At 39.0% G+C, this 22,344-nt stretch overlaps 1 long non-coding RNA gene across 1 annotated transcript in view; it reads left to right on the top strand.

Annotated features, from left to right (window-relative positions):
- The window catches only part of LOC308622963, a 229,559-nt gene that overhangs the window by 62,138 nt on the left and 145,077 nt on the right, over positions 1 to 22,344 (top strand). Inside the window, exon 3 of the long non-coding RNA XR_014016713.1 lies at positions 18,486 to 18,553. This is a non-coding gene — a long non-coding RNA (uncharacterized lncRNA). The remainder of the gene's footprint in view (positions 1 to 18,485; positions 18,554 to 22,344) is intronic.

The following is a 22,344-nucleotide window of genomic DNA, read 5'->3' as shown; positions in this document are numbered from 1 at the left end:
AGATCAGCACAACTGTCTACAATTGGTATATACCTAGACTACTGACTCTACTTGTTTAAAAATACAGATTAGTGACCAATTCAGGGTATCTGTGGTCATCTGGGGTCTCGATATTGTCTGCCATTTTTTCCACACTTCTCCAGTTAACTCTCTCTTCTCATACTCACAATAATTATTTTATACCCTCACCATCAAGTTTTTTACTCATTATGGCTCTATGTTTATCCATTACCTTCATAGGAAATAAGACGCTCAGTTGAGTTGACTATATGAAGTGTCCTTCACATGGAAGAACAACACATTGAAAACTAAAATGTAAAAGAAACTGGAAAAAATTTTTAATATTCATAATAGGCAATTTCTTATTTGTAATATAAAGGGAACAGACATAAATAAGAAAAAGATAAACATTACAATTTAAAAACAGACGAGGAACATGAGCATTCATAAGACTGGCTGGATAAGATGTCATTCTTTCATCCCTCTGTCTACCCAACACTGGGAGTGGTAGGAACCTGCTTGACAAGCATGCAAGAAAATTGCTGTTATCTTCAGGAAGTGGGAATTGACATGATATACCAGACAGTTATACCAATTTAGATACATATTACCAGAATTTTACATTTTGATTCCACTTTTTGGAACCCATCCAAATTTTGCAACTGACTTTTTCTCCTAACGTTGTAGGAAAAAGTAGAGATAGAATATACAGCTAAAGACTGAAGTTTGAGTGACAACTATTTATAGGGTCTGAGATAAATGAAATGAGCCAGTCAAGAGAGAAAAGAGACTTTCAGGGACGTAGGTGGGAACCTAGAAGATGCAATATCAAGAAAATCAGAGAGGAAATGAAATTCCAACAGGACATCAACAGTATCAACTTCCACAGAGAATCAATTTTCAAATGCATGAAATGGGCCAACCCATTTGAAAGCTGATATTGGAATACAGTAGAGAACTTGTTCAACACAATATCATTTTTGGAAGTTGTAAAATGCACCTGTTGATCAGAAACTGGTTAAACCTCCATGTGGAGTAAATACACATACATATTCACTGTTGTTGCCTTTTTGAAGTCTCTTGTATTCAAGTTAAAACCAAAAGAGACATAGATCTAGAGTTTGAATCCCAGTCTTTTCACTAGGCGATGTTGCATTGTTATTTTGCTCTAGGCCATCAAAATAAAAACTATTCAAGAAGTCAGCCGCTGCTATAAAAGTCATCTGGAAAGTCCAGGGAAGGGCCCTGAGCTGCTGCTGGGAAAGGGAAATTGTCCTCTGGCCCGTGAGCTGGCGTGTTTGTCTGCTGAGTGGCTTCAGCGGTTTCATCTGTTGCTGAAAGAGCCAAGAGAAAGGGATAAAATGGGACTGTAATCCACACCACAATGAGCGGGACCAGTAGCCAAGTGTTTTGTTTGTGTGCTGCCTCTTCTGGCACACCGAATTGCTGCACAGATTGCATGGGCTTTTAATCATCATTTAAATAGAAGTGATCCAACCTTGGCATTCGTTGGGTTTTTATACAGCTTGCTGATCACCCAAAGGCGCTAGCACATACAACTCCAAGTTATGATTTTTCAAAGCATAGTGATATCGTGATATGAAGGGTAAATGCCTCCCGTATTCTTATATTCAGTGCACATTCTTTGGGTGTTCACAGAGAGAAAAGACTAGATAGAAAACCTAGAAACTGATTTTTGCTTTCAGTCAGACAATCTCTGATTAAACACTAATTCCATTTCAAATCTTAAAAATAGGTTTGAGGCAGATTACCTTTTGGATCTCTAAAATTCAGATTGTTAGTTCATCATTGGGTGTTGAATAATCTCTCTTCTCTTTTAAGTCCTTTTTTCCTTGATTCTGAAATGCTGAGGGAGAAAGCCAAAAAATAAATTATAAGAAGAGCCCATTCAGGATATCAAACTGATAAGCAAAGACGAAAAAAGAACAAAACTCAATCTTTATGGAAATCTTAAAAGGAAATATGAAGTCTTCTATTTAATAAGAGAAAAGTGTCCCAAGTCTTCTGGATGAAACTAGGAGCCCAAATCCTTAATTCTTTATTGACTTAGCAACTATGCTCATAGGAATTTGTTCTAAGGATATGATAAGACAAGGGTTTAAATATCTAAGTATAAGGATAATTGTTGTAATATAGCTTATTCTGCAAAGTTTTAAATAGCCTAAATGTTCAACAGTGACTGAATTGTATTCCATTATACAGATGTTTATTTATTCAGTCCTTTAAATGTTGTGGAAGCATATTTGACATAGGAACATGTTATATGGTCCTATTTTCTTGCTAACATTTTAATATGAAAAATTTTCAAACATACAGAAAAGTTGAACAAACTATACAGAGAACACACATATAACTACTACCTGGATGCTGTAATTAACATTTTACTATGCTTGCTTTATAACTCATCTATCCATCTATCCATCCCTGTTTCCAACTGTCTTTTTAAAATGCATTTCAAAGTAAGATGCAGACATTAGTTCAGTTCCCCCTAAATACTTTAGCATGCAGATTATTAACTAGAGTTCTCTATTTGTTGTTCTTGTCTTAGGTAAATTTACGTACAATGAAATGTACATAATCCTAATTGGACGATTAGATGAGTTTTGACACATGCATGCACCTGTGTAACCCAACCCCCTATCAAGAAATAGAATGTTACAGGGACTTCCCCAGCGGTCCAGTGGTTAACACTGCACGCTTCCACTACAGGGGGCACAGGTTCGATCCCTGGTTGGGGAACCAAGATCCCACATACTGCAAGGCGCAGCCAAAAAAAAAAAAAAAAGAAATAGAACATTACAGCACTCCATCTTGCCCCTTCCTCATTTCCTGCCTCAAGTTTTGTCAAGGCAACCACTTTTCTGATTTTTTTTCACCACAGATGAGCTTTGCCTGATCTAAAAACTTCTTATGAATGAACTCATAACAATAAGTACTTTTTTGGTTAAAGCTTCTTTTACTCAGTATTATTTTTTGAGATTCATCTATATTTTTATGTGTATACATGGTTCACTCCTTTTTATTGCTGAATACTATTCCATTGTATAAATGTACCACAGTTTATCTCTTCTCATGTTTATGATCACCTGGGCTAGGAAACATGTAATGTGCTCTGAAATGAAAAAAAAAAAGACCGCAAAACAAGATAGATCATATGGTTTCATATTTGTAAAAAACATAGACAGTCAAATATATATATATGTCACTGAGACATATTACAGTTTGGATCTCTGAGATTCATATTATTGGTTTTATATATATATATATAAAGCCACTTTTAATATATATACATAAACACTTTATATATATGTAAATGCTTCTTATACATACATATATAAATGCTAAATATAAACACTAAATACTGTCTACATAGAAGGCTATCTAAGGGGCTAATCACCAACACTAAAACAGTGTATCCCATCTGTGGTAGAATCTGGGTGATTAATGTTTTATGCTTACATAGTTTCTGGCTCTTATATAATCAACATTCAAGAAGTGAAAATTTACTGCTTTATATTATTAGACTTCATGTGATGGGGCTGTAAGGAGCTGAGATTGAAAAGAAAACATTGAGCTATAACATGAGTCTGCTTCCCGGAAATCAAAGGGAAGCACAGAAATGTAACTGCTGGCTGGAAGAGCCGGGGCGTGATCGTCTCCCCACAGAGATCGGTTACGGAGAGGTTTGGTTACTGTAAAGTGACCAAAGTGCCATCTGTGGAGAAACAGCCTGCGAAAAACTCCTCTCTAAACAAAGACTCAGACTGGAGTCCTGTCCCTGGATTAGAAAGCCACCTCGTAAAATCCCCCGAAGTTATTTTTTCTCTACTTTACAAAGATTGTGAATTAACCTTTTATTCTTTCCTAAGGAGAACAGGGTAAAGAAAAAAGTGGAACGTTTTATTTACTAAAGGCGATTGAGAATAAAGAGTGCCGAGAGAAGCACTCAAATACATATAAACCTGAGTTTATGTGAAAGGATAACTAACTAAATGCATCACCTCATATCATCTTTAAAGTCACATGAAATATACTGGGTAAATTTTTGTTTCACTGGAATAGTTAAGTGACATTACTTCACAAAACTCACAAAAAGTGGTAGCTTAGAACCCTTGTGGCTTTATTCATAAACCCAAACTCTCCCTGCTGTGTCTGTTGACGACCTTCAACAGTCGTTGTATTTAAAACATTTTTTAAAGTTATATCTTAATTCTAGGCCTGGTGAGATGTGTCATTAAAGCCAAAAGGCAAAAGGAGTATTCTAAATAGACAGCTACCTCAGTGGTGTTCAGGAGGATCCTGAGAGGAGAAAGAGCATCTCACCTCTGTGCTCAAGCCTTCCTGAGGAACCCAGGTAGTTCAGTTCCCCATTCTTGGAAAACAGGATTGGAGACTGAAGAGCCAGCCCTGATTTTTCTCTCCCTTTTCTTACACAGAAGGGAAGTGATTCAATAGCACAGGATTATTGGTGAGGCAGGAACTTTCCCACTTTTGATTTGAGAATCAAGCTACTGGATGAGGCTTAGGCAGGGCCATCTGAGGGGCAGCAGACACCTCGGTTCCATGGGTACCACAGGTCTCCCTCCACATTTATCCCTGGTTGTGCAAAAATGGTCCAGTGAGGTCAGTTGCAGATCCACTGGTGTGAGAGCCTCAGAGAACAGCCCTTGCAGCCACAAGAGGACCAAGCGATCCTGTAGTTCCATGGGCCGAGTAGAAAGGTCACTTGGCAGGGTAGGCAGAGCCCTGGATGCAGAGTCAGATGACTTTGAATCCTGACCCCACCTAATAAGTCAGGGCTCTAAAACTCTCTTAGTTTCCTAATGCAGGTGGAAAATGTATCAAATAAAATATTTATCATGTTAAAGCACTTGATTTAATATCCCCAATTGAAATAATAACTTGGATTTTTTTAAAATTAAGCACTCATTTGTTTAATGCTGTGCTAGGTATTGATGACTGTATAAAGACAATTTAATAATTTAATGATTGTAAATCTAGACTTCAGAGTTAGATTATTTCAGTTTGAATCCCCACTCCACCATGGATTATTGGCAAGAGATTGGGAGGTTATTTAACGTCTCTGCTCAGTTTTCTCCTCTGTAAAATGAGAATGATAAAAGTACCTTCCTCATAGGGTTATTATGAGCATTAAATGACTTAATATATGTAAAGCATGTAGAACAGCTCCTGGCCCATAATAAGTGCTATATTTTTGGCTATTATTAGACACTATCTTACGGACAAAAATAATAACAGAGATGAGAATAACAATGTATTCCGGTGTTATTTTGATGGCAGTATAGGTACAAAGGAAGAGTGGCCAATTTGTATGCGAGCTAGAAAGTTTATACTAACTTATTTGAAATCCGAATTAATCCACCAGCCAAGAGTAGCTATGTGTTACCACCCAAAGAAATGTAAGGAAGCTATTAATCTGTTCTGGCTTTCTAGGTCTGGGCTGATGCAGTGTCCTGTGGTAGAATATGATTGACTAGGGCCATGGATCCCTTTGACTCTATCAGTCATTACAAGTAGCAGCTTGAGGGCAGTGGCCTAGGAAGGGGTCACAGGCTCTCGGCTCCTCATGGTTCACTCAGGGGCCAACTTCTCCAGCCCAATCCGGCTGTCTGTATAATCCTCACTCTTCTCAGAAGCACAGCAATCTGTGCTGACCTTTTCCATTGCACCTCCCTATCCTTTTCCCCAGATTTATTTCTCCCTGGGGAGAGATTAGGAAGAATAAAAGAATTGCACAACTTTTCCCATGTCTGCCTTCGCTAAAATTATACCGATGTACTGGCCACAAAACACCAGCAACTCAAAAATGGGAGTCTGCCAGGAGTCGTTGCTGGCATAGAGAACACACACTAGGACCAGTTGGAAAGGCAGGGCAAGAATAAGGCAAACCAGAGTCGGAGACCAGCTGTCAGTACAGAAATTGCTAAGAGCTGACTAGGAATGAATACCTGAAAGCAGAGACAAGAAAGAAAGAAAGGAAGGAATGGAGGGAGGGAGGGAGGAAGGAAGGAAGGAAAAAGAAGGAATCAGCAGGGGCAAAAGGTGGCAATGGAAGAATTATAGAATTATTTCTAGGTAATATGTTAAGAAATAGAATCATCTTTTTAAAAAATAGAATCAGACTACATTCACAGTTATCCTGTGGGACTTCCTAAAGATACCAATTAACTGGGTTTGACAGAAAAATTTTTTTCATGCTATCTACTTTGGGAAAGAAAGTTATAGACTCCCAAGAAAGAATTAAAGACATGTTAGTATTCTCAAGGGAGAGAGAAAAGCTCAGGTTGGTTGGTTGGTTGGTTTTACCTAAATGCAATTAACTGCTTATAGCAAGGACAATCCATGTAGAGAAACCCAAAGAACCATGAGGTTAAGTCAAGCAGCATGGTGAGGTGGTGGGTGTCTGGAGGCAGGATAAAAGACCCTTGTAGATGGAGAGTAGAGCTTCATCTTTCTCTTGGCTCAGGTGGACACCTGGAGCTTATTCTCTTTAGTACCACCCATGTACAGTCACAGAGGTGTTCCCCTTCCAAGCTCATCCATTCTTGATGTCTTTTAAAAAAAGCCTTACGGCTATCTTGGGCCATTGGAAAGAGGGAAGTTATGTTGAGGACAGTTCAGATAGGACTGTGCAGTCTTGGGCCACAGACTTTCTTCCTGCCAAATGATCAACAGGTGATAGGCGGACATCTCCAGATGGGAGATTTCCCTGTATGATAACCAGAGAGCAACCAAGGTACTCCTCTAGAGAGGTGTGCGGAGCTGTCCCAAATGCAGTGGACTCTGCAGTTATTGCCTCGGCTCAAGATAAACAGTGATCTCTTTGGCAGAGGCCAGGCCAGCTCCCAACTCGTAAGTATCTGGTTCCCTTCAGGTGCATCCCCTGAGCAGGGCTGCGCTGTCCTCCTCCCAGGTCATCCTTCCCCCCTATTCCAGCCCATCTTCCCTCATGGGGTGATAGTGGTCTTGTTTTTCATCTTCTCCCCTTCTAAGCTCTGACTAATGTCACAAACTTTATTCTTGATTCCTTCAGGACTTAGTTCTTTTTACTCTCAAAGTTCATGTTGACAGTGTTCTTTGGGAAAACAAAACAAAACAAAACCTTGATTTCTTTGCCATTTTTCGGGCCAGCTGACTGACACTTGTGATTTTTTAAAATTTTATTTTATTTATTTATTTTTGGCTGTATTGGGTCTTTGTTGCTGTGCATGGGCTTCTCATTGCGGTGGCTTCTCTTGTTGCAGAGCACGGGCTGTAGGCACACGGGCTTCAGTAGTTGTGGCTCAAGGGCTCTAGAGCACAGGATCAGTAGTTGTGGCGCACGGGCTCAGTAGCTGTGGCTCGCGGGCTCTAGAGCGCAGGCTCAGTAGTTATGGTGCACTGGCTTAGTTGCTCCATGGCATGTGAGATCTTCCTGGACCAGGACTCGAACCCATGTCCCCTGCATTGGCAGGCGGATTCTTAACCACTGCACCACCAGGGAAGCCCCTGACCTTGTGCTTGATCTTCATTTCTGTTCTCCAACTCTATACCTACATTCCCCCCTCCCCCCACCACCCACAAATCCTACCTCCAGATATATCAGGACATGTGCTGCCTTTGGTCTTTTCACACAGCTCACTTTGCACACATATACTGAGATCAAGAGACCTTCAAGCAGGAACCTGATAAAAACGACCTCCCATCAGAAGTTCAGGCATGGCCTCCCTAGAAAATAGCTCCTGGGACAGACAACCATGTAAGGTTCAAAGAAGTTACATATGTTTAAAATTCAGTTTTTTAATTTATAACAAATTCAACAAACAAATATAACATACCCATGTGTTTCAACCTCTATCTCAATTATCCTGTGTCTTTGCCCTTCTTTAGTTCCAACCCCAATTCAAACGAAGTAAGACAGATTCTCCTACAACAGATCCTGAAACTGCCATGGCACTCCAAATTTTTGATAGAGTCAACATTTGATGATTTAGAGAATTAAAGAAGTAGAGAATAACAGCACTATTCACAATAGACAAAACATAGAAACAACCTAAATGTCCATCAACAGTTGAATGGATGAAGAAGATGTGGTACATATATACAATGGAATGCTACTCAGCCATAAAAAAGAATGAAATAATGCCATTTGCAGCAACATGGATGCAACTAGAAGTTATACTAAGTGAAGTAAGTCAGAAAGAGAAAGACAAATACCACATGATATCACTTATATGTGGAATCTAAAATATGACACAAATGAACCTATCTACAAAACAGAGACAGACACAGACATAGAGAACCGACTTGTGGTTGCCAAGGGGGAAGGTGTGGGGGGAGGGAAGGATTGGAAGTTTGGGATTAGCAGATGTAAACTATTTTATATAGAATGGATAAACAACAAGGTCCTACTGTATAGCACAGGGAACTATATTCAATCTCCTGTGATAAACCATAATGGAAAAGAATATAAAAAAAGAATGTCTATATGTGTATAACTGAGTCACTTTGCTGTACAGCAGAAATTAACACATTATAAATCAACTATACTTCAATTATAAAAAAAGAAGTAGAGAATGAGATGAAAGAGTAAACAAGGAGACTTCAGAAGGGCTTGTTCCTACTTAGACGATGAGCGAACAGAATTAGAAGTCCACCCATTAGCCATCTCAGATCCATGTTGGAGTGAGTGTGAACGTAGGGAGCAGAGTAAAAGGAATCCTTCCAGCTTTCAAGCCATGGCCACTCTCTTATTCCTCATTCTCTCTTTTATCAACCTAAGTGTCCTCAATGACTTCCTTCATGTAGGCAATTAAGAGTCTTACCAGTTCCTTCTACATGTCCCTGTGGAAAGCAAGTTACAACTAGCAGAACTTGGAGGCCCTGACACTGGCCTGTCCACTGAGAAACTGAGCAGGGTCAAAAGTTCTTTAATTCTTCACATCTAGGGCCTGTGCAAATATTTCAAGTCCCAGCTTTATTTTGTAAACTTTCAATTTTGGAGAATATTTTTAAAGGACTCGATTGCTGTAGATGATTATGGTTTGGTTCATGTCAGGGAGGAAAGTTCTGCCCAGATCATTGCTCTAACTGCTCTGGGGTACAGCTGGAGGCCTCAGTCAGGAAGAGCCTGAAAGCCCTTGTTTTCTTTTTGGTCCACCCCAAGGACCGTTTAGAAATGTAGTGGTTGTGATTTGTCAACTCATTTTGGAAACATTTTTTTTAAATTTTAGCTTAGCATTAAATGCACTGCATATGGGAAACCTTGATCTGTGAGCTCAATGGATATATGCTTTTCCAAAAGAAGTGGGAAAAATTCATTAGCACATACCTCCTTTTGATGTTGACCCAATCTGGGCATGGTATAACACATCCTATATTTAGACCAGTGATGTTTATACAAGCTACTGACCATTTACTGAGTTCATTTACTCAGCTAATAGCAGAGTCCAGATTCAAGTGAGGGCACTTGTTTCAATACATTAAACACTAAGGTTACAATGTGTTTACATTCCCCTTATAAACTAATCTGAAGGTATTTCTTAAGCAAACATTTGAAGTTTCATATTTGTAAATTAAGATGTACCTAGAAAAGGAGTGGAACATAACATCATAAAAGCATTCCTAGGGGACTTCCCTGGTGGTCCAGTGGTAAAGAATCCACCTCGCTAGGCAGGGGATGCAGATTCAATCCCTGGTCAGGGGACTAAGGTCCCACATGCTGCACCAGTGCAACCAATAAGTAAGTAAGTAAATACATAAATGAAAAAAACTGCTTCTAGAATTTTGGAATGGAAGAGAATCTTCTAAATAAAGAAATTGAACCCTAAAAAGAGGTTAGACTAAAGTAATACGTTCAGCAACATCATAGGTATCAAACAATAGAATTCTGATTTCTATTTTTTCCTCTTTAAATTATGAAATATTTTGAACACATAGAAAAGAATGGAGAAGAACATGGTTCAAAATTCTTGATGTTAAGGTTTTCCATATTTTAGTCAACAACTATTTAATCTGAATTTTAAAGCCCTGTACACTCCTCACTGATCCTATTTCTCTGTCATCTTCCTCATTTGCTGTTCACATTTCCATGTTTTAATGTTTTTAAATCATATTTTATTACCCCTGTGTATATGTGTAATTATTTTGTGCATTTAAAATATTTTTCTGTTTGTAATTTTTATCTTCATATTTTCTGCAATGTTGGAATTCTATATAATGAAGAATATATAAAAATAATACTGAAGAGCAGCCACAGACTACAAAATATTTGCTAAAGATACATCTGATGAAGGACTATTATTCAAAATATACAAAGAACTCTTAAAACTCAACAACAAAGAAAACAACTTGACTTGAAAATGGGCCAAAGACATCTATGGACACCTCACCAAAGAATACGTACAGATGGCAAATAAGCACATGAAAAGATGCTCTACATCATATGTCATCAGGCAAATGCAAATTAAAACAATAATGAGATACCGCTGCACAGTTGCACACCATGGGCAATATCCAGAACACTGACATCACCACATGCTGGTGAGGATGTGGAGCAGCAGGAATTCTCATTCACTGCTGGTGGAATTGCCAAATTGTATAGCCACTGTGGAAGACAGTTTGGTGGTTTTTTATAAAACTAAACATACTCCTACCATAGGCTCCAATAATCGCACTTCTTGGTATTTACCCAAAGGAGTTGAAAACTTATGTACACACGAAAACCTGCACATAGATGGTTATGGAAGCTTGATTTATGATTGTCAAAACTGGAGAACAATCAAGATGTCCTTCTGTGGGTCAATGAATAAATAAATGTGGTACATTCAGACAATGGAATATTATTCAGCACTAAAAAGAAATGCACTATCAAGCTATGAAAAGATATGGAGGAACCTTAAATGAATATTATTAAGTGAAAGAGGCCAATCTGAAAAGGCTACATACTGTATTATTCCAACTATATGACATGCTGGAAAAGGCAAAACTATGGAGACAGTAAGTAAAAAGATCAGTGGTTGCCAGGGCTTGGGGGGTGAGAGGATGCACAGGCAGAGCACAGGAGATTTTTAGGGCCATGAAAATATTCTGTATGGTACATCGTGGATACATGTCATTATATATTTGTCCAAATCTGTGGAATGTAAAACACCAAGAGTGAACCATAATGTAAACTATGGACTTTGGGTGATTATAATGTGTCAGTGTAGGCTCATCAATTGTAACAAATGGACCAATTTGGTGGGGAATGCTGATAATGGGAGAGGCTATCCATGTGGAGGGGCAAACAGTATATGGAAACCTCTGTACCGTCCCCTCAATTTTGCTGTGAACCTAAAACTGCTCTAAAAATATAAAGTCTTCATTTTTAAAAAGTTAAGTCTGATTAGCAAAAAGAAAATACTGATAATCATACTGATATTATATATTTATATTGAAGTATTAATGATGTATAAATCACTTATCACTTTTATTTTCTGGCATGAGCTACTAGGTAGATAAGATATAAGGTATGATCTCAAGATATGAGATTTCCAAAAAGTGAATATGAACATCAACATTTAAGAGATGGATGGAACAGCCTACAAAAGAGGACAGAAGCGCAGAAGGAGAATGGAAGAATGTGATGTTATCATAGAGCGTCATCAAAGTATTGGAGTACTTAACAGTGTCAAAAGTGACAGACAGTATATTAGGGGCTATTACGAGTACATTGAGTTTTCACATAGGAAGGAATGAAGGGAACTGAAGAATGAATTTTACCACAAGAAATGCAAACATTCAACCCTTTGCTCAGCCCACAGACCCAAAGACACACAATTAAGTTCTTTCAATTAGGGAAAGTTATGTGAGAGTATCTAGAATAAAAGAATTTCAGATTTTATAATTCTTCACATGAAGAATATCCCTATAAAATGGTTCGGAGTAGAATTTTTTTATTGATTTTATTTCATCTATAAGAATATCACTTTAAAACATTGTTTATCAAAACTGACACTGTGGGCTTCCCCGGTGGCGCAGTTGTTGAGAGTCCGCCTGCCGATGCAGGGGACACAGGTTCGTGCCCCGGTCCGGGAAGATCCCACATGCCGCGGAGCAGCTGGGCCCGTGAGCCACGGCCGCTGAGCCTGCGCGTCCGGAGCCTGTGCTCTGCAACGGGAGGGGCCACAACAGTGAGAGGCCCGCATACTGCAAAAAAAAAAAAAAAAACTGACACTGTAAAATCCTCACCCACTAATGTTATGTTGCCTTCTCCAAAAGAGACTTAACAATTTGGGTTTGGAGCCATTTGGAATGCCCTCATCCGCACTTATTAGCTGTGTAACATTGGCCAAATTATTTAACCACGATGAGCTTCAGTTTTGTCTTTCTTAAGTGGAAGTGATTGGGTTTTTTGAGGATAAGTTAAATACTGCATGTGGTAAGTGCTTAACAAGTTGCAATAATGCTAAGGCTCTCATAACATATTTTAAGATACTCTTCCTCTCAAGTCTTTTGTCTTTGAAAAGTACCTTGTAACTTATTCTCTGATTTACTTGCATTTATTTATAACTGCTATTAGTATAAACAATGTGATATTCCTTGACAAAATTGAGCCCCTGCCCTTCACAGAACTTTTAAAGTTTTAATCCTCACCTCTGAGTGGTATATTGCTCTAGTAACATGCTACATTAATTAACTGAAGGACAAAATCATGATAATCTCAGCAGACGCAGAAAATGTACATAATAAAATTTGACATTCATTTATGATGGAAAAAAAACAAATACTCTTAGCAAACCAGGTTAGAACAGATATTCAATAACCTAATAATGAATATCTACAAAAAACAAAACAACAAAACTTCAGCAAATATACTTAATGATGAAATAATGAAATTGTTTTCTTTGGAATTGGGAAAAGGCAAGGATGTTATCACTCCTATTCAACAATTGCTCGAGTTCATAGTAATACAGCAAGGCAACAAAAAACACATGAAAGCCATAAGGTTTAGAAATGAAAAAATAAAAGTAAACTTCTATTTGCAGATACTATGATTATATATAAAATGTTTTAAAATAATTTACATTTAAATCATGAGACTTAAAGAATGTTTTGCAAGACTGCTGTACATGAAATCAATATTTAAAAATCAGTTCATTTCTATATATTAAAAAGTGTTAGGAAATGAAATTTAGTGTATGCTCTTATAATAGCATCATAGTGTTACACACCTAGGAATAAATCTAAAGAAAATTCTGCTAGACTTCTACACAAAAAACTGCAAACACTAAGAGAAATTAAAGAAAATCTAAATCGTGTTATATAATATGAATGGATTGGAAAACTCAATCTTATACCAATTGTCAATGAAACCCTGCACTCTAAACTCTTACGGATTTTTAAAAATTTGACAAGCTGAATATAAAGTTTATAAAGAAATACAAAGGACTTAAGGTAGCCAAGACTTTCTTAAAGAAGAAATATGAGCTGAGAAGACTTATTCTCAGATGCCAATTCTTATTATAAAGCCACAGTAATTAAGACAGTGTAGTGCTGGGCATGAATAGGCAAATAGATCAATGTAAATCTGAAATAGACCAAAGAAACCAGAAATCATCTGTTGCATATGGGAACAGTTGCCACTGCAAAATACAACTCTCAGATCTGGCTGGACTCCACATTGCATGGGCAGATTCTTGATTAGGGGGTCTGGGGTCCAGGGGAAGATGTGTTGTGATATGCCACACTTACTTCTGTGTGGTGTAGCCACCCTGCTTCCATTAAGTTTTAGTGCCTTTGTCTAGAAACTTAATTCTGTAACTCATCTGACACTTGTTTCACATGTTTTTGGTATGAAGACCAGTCTGACTAGAATTGGGGACAAATGGCAATATTCTCAAGCAGAGAGGGGGACCACAGTACGCCGTGTTTAGACACAACAGCCCAATGACAGAAAGCTATTGGGTCTTTGGAGGCAATTTTTATGGGCAAGTCATATCAGTTGAATTTGTCTACTAAACCCCTAATTTCAAATGGTAGGGCTTTGGGGATAAAGAGAGATAATGTGATACGAGCAGTAGATAGATTCCCAGTAGCTCCCAATCCCGGTAGCCAAGTGCTGGTAGTATAAACCAGCCAAGATACAAGATGATTAAAGTCTTAAAAGGAAGTTGAAATAGCAAAGGGAGGACAGGCTGTGGTCCAAGTGTCACAAGTGGAAGTCCCACCTCTGGGAACTTGGCATGATAACACTGGAAGAAGGAAAGTCTGAACGTCTCCCAAGTGCCTACCAGTGGCAGTGGTGACTTTTCAGTTAGAAATTAAATAAATGCCAGAAGTGTGGATGTAGGAATATGAGAGAATGGAGTTTCCCTGACCCAACTGTCTGTGTGGGAGGGGATAAAATACAAAGGCTGATTACAAGTCAAGCAAGGTTTTTAGTGCCTGTGTTACTGCTTTTGATTCAGAAAAACTGCTTTTACATGCTGGTTAATCTTTTTTATTCTTACAGATAGCTCTTCTGCCTTCTGAAAAGAGCTAGACCAGACTCTCACTGAACTACTGTATACAATATTCTGAGCTCTCAGAGATTTTTCTTAAAAATTATGTTGAGATGATAAGGTCTCAAATAGTTTTATACTTGGAAAGATACTTTTAAAGTAGAGCATTAAGGATACCTAATAGAGACATAGATCATTTATTAGTAAATTATAAAAAATTATTTTGGATATGAGTTTTTTAGGGAAAATATTACCTTGCTGGATGAGAACTGAGGAAAAGCAATGGAGAGAAATATGCTGGGGAAAAAATGGACTTAAAAATGTTTTCCACTAAACAGAAAGTACAGATATCAGCTTCAGGTATAGCTGGATCCAGATGCTCTCACAATATGGCCAGAAAACTCTCTGTATTCATCTCCCATCTCTAAGTTTCTTTGCATAATCTCCATTCTCTGAAAGACTCTTCCCACTTAGTGGTAAAGATGGACAGAAATAACTCAATTCCTCATTCTTATCACCTTCACAACTTCACCAAAACAAATGCATCCCTTTTCTGATGGCATTATTAAAAGTCTTTAGATTGTCTCTAGTCCAGACCTGTATGATTGGGGTTGGAGCCAGTCCAACCTGGATCATATACACAAAAATGTAGAAGGGAGTTTCCCCGAAGTGGTGCTGTGCTAATGAACATTTTTTCCACTGCAAAATAATTATTCACTAAATGGAGCTTTGATAAGCATCTATTGCTTAGAAAGTATTTGCCATGCTTCTAACGTCACTGGTCTTGCCAATACGCCTGCCTGGCCCTTAGAAGACAGTCAGGTTGTCTTCACTAGTGAAGTCTGCCTCCTTTTCAGGTGTTTACACTTCCAGAAGGGCAGAGACCACTGGAACCTGTGGTATACCATGTTTCTTTCCATGGAAATTTTAGTGATTTAAAACCAGTGGTCCAGGGCTTCCCTGGTGGTGTGGTGGTTGAGAGTTCGCCTGCCGATGCAGGGGACATGGGTTCGTGCCCCGGTCCGGGAAGATCCCACATGCCGCAGAGCGGCTAGGCCCGTGAGCTGGCCACTGAGCCTGTGCGTCCGGAGCCTGTGCTCTGCAACGGGAGAGGCCACAACAGTGAGAGGTCCGCATACTGCAAAAAAAAAAAAAAAAAAAACCCGTGGTCCATGGCAACAAAAAGAATAAAGTACCTAGGAATAAACTTACCTAAGGAGGTAAAAGACCAGTACTCAGGAAACTATATGACACTGATGAAAGAAATTAAAGATGATACAAACAGATGGAGAGATATACCATGTTCTTGGATTGGAAGAATCAACATTGTGAAAATGACTGTACTACCCAAAGCAATCTACAGATACAATGCAATCCTTATCAAACTACCAATGGCATTTTTCACAGAACTAGAACAAAAAATTTCACAATTTGTATGGAAACACAAAAGACCCCGAATAGCCAAAGCAATCTTGAGAAAGAAAAACGGAGCTGGAGGAATCAGGCTCCCTGACTTCAGACTATACCACAAAGCTACAGTAATCAAGACAGTATGGTACTGGCACAAAAACAGAAATATACATCAATGGAACAGGATAGAAAGCCCAGAAATAAACCCACGCACATATGGTCACCTTATCTTTGATAAAGGAGGCAAGAATATACAAAGGAGAAAAGACAGCCTCTTCAATAAGTGGTGCTGGGAAAACTGGACAGCTACGTGTAAAGGAATGAAATTAGAACTCTCCCTAACACCATACACAAAAATAAACTCAAAATGGATTCGAGACCTAAATGTAAGGCCAGACACTATAAAACTCTTAAAGGAAAACATAAGCAGAACACTCTATGACATACATCACAGCAAGATCCTTTTTGACCCACCTCCTAGAGAAATGGAAATAAAAACAAACATAAACAAATGGGACCTAATGAAACTTAAAAGCTTTTGCACAGCAGAGGAAACCATAAACCTTTCTCCCTCAGAATGGGAGAAACTATTTGCAAGTGAAGCAACTGACAAAGGATTAATCTCCAAAATTTACAAGCAGCTCATGCAGCTTGATATCAAGAAAACAAACAACCTAATCCAAAAATGTGCAGAAGACCTAAATAGACATCTCTCCAAAGAAGATATACAGATTGCCAACAAACACATGAAAGCTAATGAAAATTAACTCAACATCACTAATCATCTGAGAAATGCAAATCAAATCTACAATGAGGTATCACCTCACACCAGTCAGAATGGCCATCATCAAAAAATCTACAAACAATAAATGCTGGAGAGGGTGTGGAGAAAAGGGAACACTCTTGCACTGCTGGTGGGAATGTGAATTGGTACAGCCACTATGGAGAACGGTATGGAGGTTCCTTAAAAAACTACAAATAGAACTACCATATGACCCAGCAATCCCACTACTGGGCATATACCCTGAGAAAACCATAATTCAAAAAGAGTCACGTACCACAATGTTCATTGCAGCTCTATTTACAACAGCCAGGGAATTGAAGCAACCTAAATGTCCATGACAGATGAATGGATAAAGAAGATGTGGCACATATATGCAAATATTACTCAGCCATAAAAAGAAATGAAATTGAGTTATTTGTAGTGAGGTGGATGGACCTAGAGTCTGTCATACAGAGTGAAGTAAGTCAGAAAGAGAAAAACAAATACTGTATGCTAACACACATATATGGAATTAAAAAATAAATACATAAAGGTTCTGAAGAACCTAGGGGCAGGACAGGAATAAAGACGCAGACGTAGAAAATGGACTTGAGGACATGGGGAAGGGGAAGGGGAAGCTGGGATGAAGTGAAAGAGTGGCATGGACATATATCCACTACCAAATGTAAAATAGCTAGCTAGTGGGAAGCAGCCGCATAGCACAGGGAGATCAGCTCAGTGCTTTGTGACCACCTAGAGGGGTGGGATAGGGAGGGGATATGAGGACATATGTATATGTATAACTGATTCACTTTGTTATAAAGCAGTAACTAACACAACATTGTAAAGCAATTATACTCCAATAAAGATGTGGGGAAAAAAAACCAACCAGTGGTATTTTTCAAGTCGTCGTTTTTCCGTTTAATAAAGTATTTAATATATGTGTATTTTAAAGATGTGGTTTATAGTTTTTTGGCTCACAGTTTGAGCCACTTCTATCCCCCAAAGTATTCTTTTTTTGTGTGTGTGTGGTACGCGAGCCTCTCACTGTTGTGGCCTCTCCCGTTGCGGAGCACAGGCTCCGGACGCGCAGGCTCAGCGGCCATGGCTCATGGGCCCAGCCGCTCCGCAGCATGTGGGATCTTCCCGGACCGGGGCACGAACCCGTGTCCCCTGCATCGGCAGGCGGACTCTCAACCACTGCGCCACCAGGGAAGCCCCCCACAAAGTATTCTTAATGAGATATCTTAATTCCCAAAATAAACTTCCTCCAACTAAGTTATTCAGCAGCCATGTATTATGTCCCTGCCAGTTGTGCTCTATTTAGGCACAGGTATATTAATTAACAAGTAAATTAGGGTCTCTGTCCACAAGATTTAGCGTAATGAATCGAATTTACCCAGATTCAGAGCTATATCTTCTGTCTCTAATCTGAGCTTAGAATTTGGACCCATGTAAGAAATTAAATTTTTTTCAACAAAAGTTCAGTATTTCATTTTAACCAAAGCTGTATTTGAAGGCAGATTCCAATAAATGTGGTCTGATACAAATGACACCATTCATAGCAAACAGCAACAGGCCAGCTGCAGTTTGAGTCATGTTTCCATAAACGGAGCATGTGTATGAACTCTGACCCCCAGGTAAGGTTTCTACAACTTAACGAATAAAATAGTGAATGTGATAAACTTCTGAAAACTAGCTTATGGGTCAGAAACTCTAACCAAAGTGGTGCTGCCAGGCACTGTTCTTAGAACAACTTATAATAAAAGAAAAACATTTTTTTTTCTTCTGTTACCCCTCTTGTTCAGGAAGAAGCAAAAGGCAGCTTAGTGAATTGGAGACAACTGGAGGTGGTTTATAAGGATGGAGTGCAAAGGTAAGTTGGAGTTTGTAGGAAATAGCTTTTAATTGGAGAATTGTCCAGTTGTCCCCAGTGTCACCTGCTTAGGCTCTTGGTGGCTGCCAGTGTAGCTAGTTATCTGAAGGGCAAGAAAGCCTGAAAATAACTGGAAGAATCCAAGTCACATCATCTTAAACATAGAGTTGTGATCATAAATACAAACAGTCAAGAACTCCTCCAAACACTGGCATTTCTGAACACAGTTACCTCCATGCACCAGACCTGGCAGTGGGCGTGTGGGTGACAGCCCAGACTGACCTCTGGGCGGGTGGTCAGTTCTGTCAGACTGCACTGATGTACATCTTGCTTCAAGGACGAGATTTCCTTTGAGGACTCTGGGTGATCTCTTGGAGCCACCTAACTGGCTGACCTGGGAAACCCACACCAAGTGCCAAAGGCACCAGAGGGGATCAGGTTTAGGCTTCTGGCCAACTGCATGCAATCTCCACCTCATTCTGGGAAGGAGGCAAAAAGCTCATCCCCTTGCAAAGCGGAGAGAAGGTTTTTCAAGGAAACACAAAAGCCAAGTTCAGTTTAGATTCAGAAAGTCACTGCACCAAAGATTCCATGAACCTCTCCCTGCAGAAATGAGAGAAGTGGTTCTGGGTCAAGCTGGTTCTTAACACATGTGCAAAAGGGACCACCCAAGAGGTGGCTCTTCCCGAGCAAAATGGCCTTCCTTCCTTCTGCCTTCCTGTGTTTGCAACAGCGAGCCCAGAAGCAAGCTGATGACACCAGTCTAGGGCCGTACAGGACAATTCCTAGTCACTGTAGGCATCAAAAACATCAGAAGAGAAAACTATTAAATTCAAAGACTTCACCAGTAGCTATTACATGCAAAGCACTTCCAGTGGTACAGTGTAGGAAAGGGTTTAACAAATGAAAACAGCCAACTCAAAACTGCACTTTTTGTCCATCTTCCTTTCACACTTGTACAATATGACAAATTCAGGCAGAGGTGCCCTGGGGATGTCTTAGAATAATTCATAACCAAGTGGTTTTGCTGTTGTTTCACTACTCATGATGGCCCACAGTCTAAGCCTCCCTTTTCATATTATATCTTTAGTATTGTTTATTCTTTTTATTAGGTGACTTGCCTTTTCAGCTCTCTTTTCCAAATAACAGTTTAGCTTAGGCTTTGACATCTATTAAAACACAAGGTCTCCTTCAGGTCGTAATAGAATTGATTACTGTTTTCACTTAGGATGTGAAGTTTAGTATCCTATTGTATCAGCTGGTTATATGAAAGAATCTTTAAAGGCTGGGCCCAAAATAACCCCAACCAAGTTCACCAATTTGCAGACTGCAGGCTAAATCTGGCCTGCAGATATTTTGTTTGGCTGGGCCAGTGATTTTTGTTTTGTTTAGTCTTGGTTTTGTTTGGTCCTGTTTTGTAATTGAATTTGAATGACTTTTGGCAGAATATTCGTTTTCAAATTCCATAGACCCCACCTCTCTCTAGTGCTATGACCCTTGTAGGTATTTGGGTTTGTGGTGCCTGCCCTACATGGTAAGTGGTGATAGCAAGCATCCATGTCTCATTCCCAATCCTATGACAAAAACTTTTGAAGTTTTACCTCTAAATTTGAAATGATTCTTTTGTTTGTATTTGTACTATCTGTATTCTTTTGAGATGCTTATTATCAGATAAAGAAGACCTTTCTATTTCTCGTGTATTATGAGACAATATTATGAATGAGTGTTGAATTTTACCAAATGCTTTTCCTGCCTCTATTGAGATAGCCATATTTCTTTCCTTTTTTTCTATTAATTACTAAATTACATTGCTCGATTACCAAATGTTAACCCAACATCATGTTCTCAGAATAAGTCCTTCTTGGTTGTAATATATGATCCTTTTTATATAGAGCTTGGAAGTGTTTGCAGTTATTGTGTTTAGAATTTTTACCTAGTTTGAAGAGAAAGCTTACTTTTTAATTTTCCTTTTTGGAAAAGGAAATGCCCTTGCTGGGTTGTGGAGGTCAAGAAAATGCTTGGCTCATTACAGAAGTCAGCAGGGGTTTCCTCTTCTCTAATCTTTGGAAGACCTTGAGAAAAATCTAAGTTATTTAATATTGTGGGAAGAGTTTGAATTTCAAATTCAATTTATTTAATAGATGTAGAACTATTCATAACTTCTTTTCCTTCATGTGGCTCTTTGGTAATTTGAGATTTTCTAGAAATTTGACCATTTTTACAAATAAGTTTTCAAGGTAATTGATGTCGTGTTCGAAATAGTATCTTATTATTACCTTCTTAATGCCTGCATGATTTCTAGCGATGTCTCCTTTTTCATTTCTGATGTTGGTAATTTGAGCCTTTTCTCTTTATTTTACATTAGTCTTGCTAAGAGTTTATCGATTTTATTCATCTTTTCTCACAACTAACTTTTGGCTTTATTTATTTTCTCTACTATATGTTTTAATTTAATTAATTTTAATTCTTAATAACTCAGATATGACTGTACCATTAGACATAATCAAGCATCCAAATGTTGGCAACTAGATATAGAATCTACATGAATGTGATAGTTAGACTCTAATAATGCAGGCGTGTTGTGTAGGTGGTCCGGATATCATGAGCAGCATTACTGTCAGGGGCATGGTTTTCTGAGATGGTGAACAGCTCGTGGAATCATTCCAATCAAGTCAAATAGGACCTTCTCTCAACTTACAGTTATTACTATAAGATTCAGTGTATATTAAAGCTGTACAGAAATATTTTGTGTTATATATAAAAGAAGTTAGGCTCTAGGTCGATTTTTTTTCCGCTATGTAAATATCCAGTGAGACAATTTGGAAATTGTGCAGATGTAGGACAAGTATTCTATTGCAGGATGCCATGTATCCTGAACCCTCTTACTGAATGTCTGTAGGGTTTCCCAGTTACTGTGACAAAAGGGGAAAAAAGCCTCCTAAAATTTCCAAAATGCCTGGCTAGGTGACTCTACCATTCCCTTTGAGATATGACCACTGAAATAGGGAAGAAGTCATAAAACAGATGACCCTCACTTGTCCAAAGTGGTTCTTTCTTTAACTCCTCCATCTCCATCATCATTCAGCGTTGATTGCCAGACTCCACTTTGCTTCTCCTACTCAGAGATGTTGTGGCTCCCTGGGGCTTGTCCTAACAGAGGCTTCCTTCAGGCTGTACTGAGTCTATTCCTACTGTGTAGTAGTGTTCACTCACCACCGCTACACTGATGCTAGCGTAAGATCTGTTCCCAACCTGTGTGTCAGCCTTGGTTTTGGTCTTTCTAAAGCCCTTTGGGTATACTTCCACCCCACCTCTTCATTTGGGCTGTCCTGGACTGACTTCCAGTATAGTCGAGCCCTCATTTCCAGCAGATGGTCACCTCAGCATCAGGCTCCCTCCCTATAGGTCCCAGGGGATTTTCCAGATCCAAAATTGGCACCAGGGCTGATTGAAGACACAGTAGGTCCTGATTGGGTTTGGTACTCCAGTTCACTACATATTTTAGGAGCATTGCCTGGATTACTTGTCAATTTCATATTCTCTCAGCCGTGCTTTAACCTAGTTGCCACTTCTGCCTCTGTCAGCCCTTAACTACCTCTTTTCTTGGGCCAGCATGGTGTTGTGTACCAGTTGCAAAACTGGCATTCTCTAGGCTACTAGCAAGTTCTATGATGATGTTAACCCAACAAATTACGGGGTCTGCAGTTTCCAGTTCCATGGCTAGCTGGGATTTCCTTCACTGATGGATTCAACATGTGCTTGATACTGGGGCCCTCAGCTCAGGGACCTGT

This window comes from Mesoplodon bidens (assembly GCF_964165515.1).
Source record: "Mesoplodon bidens genome assembly, chromosome: 9".
Lineage (NCBI taxonomy): Eukaryota > Metazoa > Chordata > Mammalia > Artiodactyla > Ziphiidae > Mesoplodon > Mesoplodon bidens.
This window is presented reverse-complemented; position numbering and strand designations above follow the sequence as displayed.